Here is a 6,000-nt window from a genome sequence, read left to right as displayed (position 1 = left end):
TGCTGGAGCTCTTTTGCGATCCTGGGACTCCATCACGGTTACCTGTGCTGATGAGCTCTGCGTGATCACCTGTGCTCTCCACGCTGAGCAAACAGGAAATGAAATTCAAACGTTCGCGGGGCTTTTCCTGTCTACCTGGCCAGTGCATCTGAGTTGAGAATGCTGTCCAGAGCGGTCACAATGAAGCACTGTGGGATAGCTCCCGGAGGCCAATAACGTCGAATTCCGTCCACACTACCCCAATTCCGACCCCCTAAGGCCGATTTTATCGCTAATCCCCTCGTCGGAGGTGGAGTAAAGAAACCGGTTTAAAGGGCCCTTTAAGTCGAAAGAAAGGGCTTCGTCGTGTGAACGTGTCCAGGCTTAATTCGACTTAACGCTGCTAAAGTCGACCTAAACACGTAGTGTAGACCAGGCCTTAGTCTGTATCCACAAAAACAACAAGGAGTACAGTGGCACCTTAAAGACTAATAGATTTATTTGGGCATAAGCTTTTGTGGATAAAAAACCATGCCTCTGAAGAAGTGAGGTTTTTTACCCACGAAAGCTTATGCCCAAATAAATCTGTTAGCCTTTAAGGTGCCACCGTACTCCTTGTAGTCTTTACTGTATTGATCCTCACAACACCCCTGTGAAGTAGGGCAGTGCTACTGACCCCATTTTTACAGATGGTAAACTGAGGCACGGAGAGGGTAAGGCCCAGATCCACCAAGGTATTTAGGATCCTGAAGTCCTCTGAAATCAGTGGAAGTTAGGAGCCTAAATAACTTTGTGAATCTGGGCCTAAGAGACTTGCTCAAGGTCAGACAGGAAGTCTGTGGCAGAGCAAAGACTTGAAGCTGACGCTCTCAAATCCTAGGCTGGTGTCCTGCCCTATGGACCTTCTTTCCTCTGTTTAATATCCCTGACCCCTCCCAAATATGTAGCAAGTCAGGCATAATGGGACCATGCAATGGAATCACTTTTACTTTACCTATGAGGTTTAATATTTGCCAAGCTGCCTTCAAACTCCAGCAAGCGGCTTGGTTTGTTTTTATGCACACCAGGGTAATCACAGATTGTGAAGTGGGCTGTAAATGAATTTCAAAGCTCATTCCAGAGCTGCAGCATGCAAACAAGTTAAATGGGAAACCCCAGCAGGAGATTGCTCTGTCTCCAGGAAAGATGAACAGGGCAGGATCATTAGGCACTGTTATCTGCATCAACTGCAGGCAGCTTCTTGTGCCAAGGACTCTGAGGGCGGAGGACTCCTACTGGAATCCAGGGTGGGAAGAGAAGGGTCTTTTACTTACTGAGAAAAATATCATTTGGGCTTGATTGTTTGCTGAAGGACTTGAAGAACGGAGGGGTAAGACATATCTCACCCCTGCAACACATCTGTAGCCCTTATTTTTGGTCTGACAAGGCAAACAGCGTACAGATGCTTAGAGGCCCAGGAGGAGCAAATGTATAATAGAACTCTCTCCAAGAGAAGGGAAAATGCCAGTCAGAAGAGACTGTCATAATTGACAACTGAAAAGAAACTTGTAACCCGAGGGGAAGTGCAAATAAAGTTAGGAATCAGACCGGAACTCCCCATTCCCGGTGAAGTCAGTGGGACCTGCAGGTGCTCAGCTCCTCTAAAAAAAATTGGGCTGTTTATTTCGATACCTAACTTTTAGGCTCCCATGTTTTAAAATGTGAAGCACCAGAGCAAAGAGCCCGATCATCCCCGTTTAAGGCCAGACCCTCAACTGGTGTAAATCAGCACAGTGCCATCAACTTCAGTGAAGAGCTGTCAATATACACTATCGGAGGCTGTGGCCCATAGATCTCAAAATGGCTCACCTGGCCCAGCCCTAGTGCAGATCATTTTGAAACACATGAAAAGTATTAACATTAAAAAACAAACAACTGTCTACAGCAAAGCCTAAAAGGTGTTTAGATACCACTTTAATCTCTGTCTTAAAATTAGTACTGTTTACCTAGTCTTTGGCATGGTGGAAATCTGAGACATAACACATTACAAGCTCAGATGTGTAAACACACAACCTGGTCTGCTGTAGCTCTGTTGACCTCTCAGAACCAAATTGTTTAAACATCAATACAGGGATGTGATCGATTTCCATGTCAGTTAACACAGGAGCTGTAGGGTGTGTTTATCCTGGGAGGGTATTTTTTTTTTAATTTAAGTATGTATTTGTAATAGGTTGTTCTTTGCTGGTCGTCAGAGATCAGAAAGGGGCTAGGAACCCATCTGCACAAATGGAGTGTGTTCCTGCTACTCCTTTCCACTTCCTTGAAAGGGCTTCTGCATGGAGAAAAAGCAACTGTTCTTTTTAGCATGACACTCAGGCCTTGTCTACACGGGCAAGTTTCTGTGCAGTAAAGCAGCTTTCTGTGGTATAAATCCCCAGGTGTACACACTGCCAAGCCACTTAGTGCACAGAAACTGTGCAGTTGCAGCGCTGTAAAAAAACCACCCTGCCGAGAGGGGTACAGCTTTCTGCGACAGTGCCGCAGTGCCAGTGTAGACACCCTGGTCGATTACAGCGCTGCAATTGGCCTCCAAGAGGTGTCCCACAATGCTTGTTTTCACCTCTCTGGTCATTGGTTTGAACTCTATTGCCCTGCCCTCAGGTGACGAACTGTGAGCCCCACTCCATAAATTCCTTTGGAATTTTGGAAGTCCCCTTCCTGTTTGCTCGGTGGCACATGCAGTGGTCTCAGTGCATCTTTCCAGGTGACTATGCCTGCTCCACGCACCAGGCGATCCCCTGCTTGGAGCAGTGCCGAGCTGCTGGACCTCATCAGCATTTGGGGAGAGGAGGCTGTCCAGTCCCAGCAGTGCTCCAGCCGTAGGAATTATGATACCTACAGACAGATTTCACAATGCATGACAGAAAGGGGCCATGACCAGGACACACTGCAGTGCAGGATCAAAGTGAAGGAGCTGCAGAACGCCTACCACAAGGCGCGGTAGGCAAACCGCCACTCCCGTGCTGCGCCCATTAGCTGCTGGTTCTAGAAAGAGCTGGACGCGATACTCGGTGGCGACCCCACCTCCACTGCGAAGGCCACTGTGGATACTTCGGTGGCTCGCGTGCCAGTCAAGAGTGGACCAAGCCAGGAGGAGGAAATCTTGGACGAGGATGTGGAGGGGGAGGGGGACTCAGAGACAGAGGATGACTCGGAGGTCAGAGATGCATGCAGCCAGGAGCTCTTCTCTACCCCGGAGGAGGCTAACCAGTCACAGCTGTTGGAGTTTGGCGAAGTGCAAATAGGAGAGGAGGCCCCTGGTAAGTGGCTTTGATTTTTGGGAATTGCTGAAACAAGCTGTTGGGGGCAGGAGGGTTGCAGAAAGCAGGCTTGTGTCTGTATGATGCGCGTACCACCACATGCCTAGTCTGAGCGGCGGAACAGGGTGTTGATTGACTCCCTCACTTCATGGGAATCTGCCTCAGAGATCTCCAGGAAACTCTCATGGAGATACTGGGCAATCCACTGCCGCAGGTTCTTTGGCAGAGCTGCTTTGTTTCTTGCCCCACTAAGGGTAACTTTCCTGCGCCACTCTGCCGTCACTGGGGCATGGGGGGGGGGAACCATTGCTGCACACAGGTGAGCCAGGGTGGAAACCGCAGGCTTGGAGAAGACCCTCTCTTGATTCGCTGCTCACCCTCAGCAGCGAGATATCTTCCATAATGAACACAGCCTGTGGAAAATGTGGGGACAGGAATGATTATCAGGCCCCCCCTACAGTGCTGGCTCTCCCCAAGAGCCACGTGCCCAGTGTACAGTACATCCTGGAACACTGATTTCCCCTGCCCCTGCGGTTACTCACCATTTTGGGGGTCTTGTGGCTCGTGTGCTTGCCTGGGGTCAGCCAGTTACTGACAGGTATGTGAATAGTGGATGTGTTTTAAATCACTGAATCAGTGGTCTGTGTGTTGCAAACAATACTGCATCTGTAAAATGTTGCATTTTGGTTTCACAGAGATGACCTTGGGAGCCCAGCCTCCCTCTTTGTTATCGCCGGCTGAACGGCTGCGCAGAATTAGAAAGTGGCCACGAAGAACTAAAGAGGACTTTCTGCATGATGTCACAATGCACTCTGCAGCTGAAAAACAAGAATTGAAGGAGTGGCAGGACAGCAAGAAGAGGGACCGAAAGGAGAACGCGGGGTACCAGAACGAAGCCACGGGGTGGCTCTTAAAGGTTATGGAGCGCCAAGCAGACACGCTCCGGGCGCTACTAGCACTGCAAACCAAGCAGCTCCACGCCTGCCCTCCCCTGCAGCGACTGTCACAAAACTCTTTCCCATGCACCCCCCAGACACCGCCAACACACTCTTGTCAACCTCCTGGCTCCAGTCTGTACCTGCGGCATTCCACTCCTCCCCTCTCACAGTCCAGCACTGCGGACTCCCAGTCCCCACTGCACTCAACACCCGTCCCTCTGCAGTTTAACCCTGCTGTAGTACAGTACCCACTGCACTGTACTCCAAAGGACAAGGTTGCATATGATACCTGGACATACACAAATCTTTAACTGTCCCGGGACCCCACCTCCTCCTGGGACCCTCCCTTCCCCCATCCCCCACAGTGCTGATGTGGTTTTTTTTGTTTCTCTCCTCCAGTTGTTTTTTAATAAAAGAATAGTTTTGGTTTGAAAGCAATCTTTATTCCATTAATTGAAAGCAAACAGAGCCCTGCAAAGCAACAGGCAATTTTCTTAAACCTTCACAGTGCATCATCTGCACCAATCACAGTCACCTCCTAGCATTACAAGCATTACAAGCACTTCACTCCCAAGTATAGCAACAAATATTAGTGGATTGCCGCTTCAAATTGCTGCCTCAAGGTATCCCTGATCCTTATGACCCCATGCTGTGCCCCTCTAATAGCCCTGGTCACTGGTTGTTCAAATTCAGCCTCCAGGCGCTGAGCCTCAGCGGTCCAGCCCTCAGTGAAGCTTTCACCCTTCCCTTCACAAATATTATGGAGCATACAGCACACGGCTATAAGCATAGGAATATTGTCATCGGCCAGGTCCAACCTCCCATATAGGCAGCGCCAGCAGGCCTTGAAATGGCCAAAAGCACACTCAACTATCATTCTGCACTTGGTCAGGTGTTGTTGAAACACTCCTTGCTGCTGTCAAGGTGCCCTGTGTATGGCTTCATAGGCCATGACATTAAGGGGTAGGCTGGGTCTCCCAGGATCACAATGGGCATTTGGTGATCTTCTGGTCCAGGAAGAAAATCCCTGCTTGCAGCTTCCTGAACAGGCCAGTTGTCTGAAAGATGCGTGCATCATGCACCTTTCTGGACCAGCCTGCATTAATGTCTGTGGAACGCCCATGGTGATCCACAAGCACCTGGAGAACCATTGAGAAATTCCCCTTCCAATTAATGTACTCGGTGACTAGGTGGCCTGGTGCCAGAATTGGAATATGCATGCCATTTATCACCCCTCTGAAGTTAGGGAAGCCCATTTGTGCAAGGCCATCCACAATGTCACACACATTGCCCAGAGTCACGGTTTTTCGGAGCAGGATGCGATTAATGGCCCTGCACGCTTCTGTCAACACGCGTCCAATGGTCGACTTTCCCACTCTGAACTGGTTAGCGACTGATTGGTAGCAGTCTGGAGTAGCCAGCTTCCACAGTACAATCGCCATGTGCTTCTCCAGTGACAGGGCACCTCTCATTTTTGGGTTCTTGCACCGCAGGGCTGGGGCGAGCTCATCACACAGTCCTGTTAATGTGGCTTTCCTCATCCAAAAGTTCTGCAGCCACTGCTCGTCATCCTAGACGTGCATGACGATGTGATCCCACCACTCAGTGCTTGTTTCCCAACCCCAAAAGCGGTGTTCCACCGTGGTCAGCACCTCCGTGAATGCCACAAGCAATCTCGTGTCGTAGCTACTACACATGGCGAGAGCAATGTTGAACTCCTCTTGCCTTTGTAGTTTAAGGAATAACTCCATTGCCACTCGTGACGTGTTAGTGAGAGTAAGCAG

This window comes from Emys orbicularis, chromosome 8, assembly GCF_028017835.1.
Source record: "Emys orbicularis isolate rEmyOrb1 chromosome 8, rEmyOrb1.hap1, whole genome shotgun sequence".
Taxonomy (NCBI): Eukaryota; Metazoa; Chordata; order Testudines; family Emydidae; genus Emys; species Emys orbicularis.
This window is presented reverse-complemented; position numbering follows the sequence as displayed.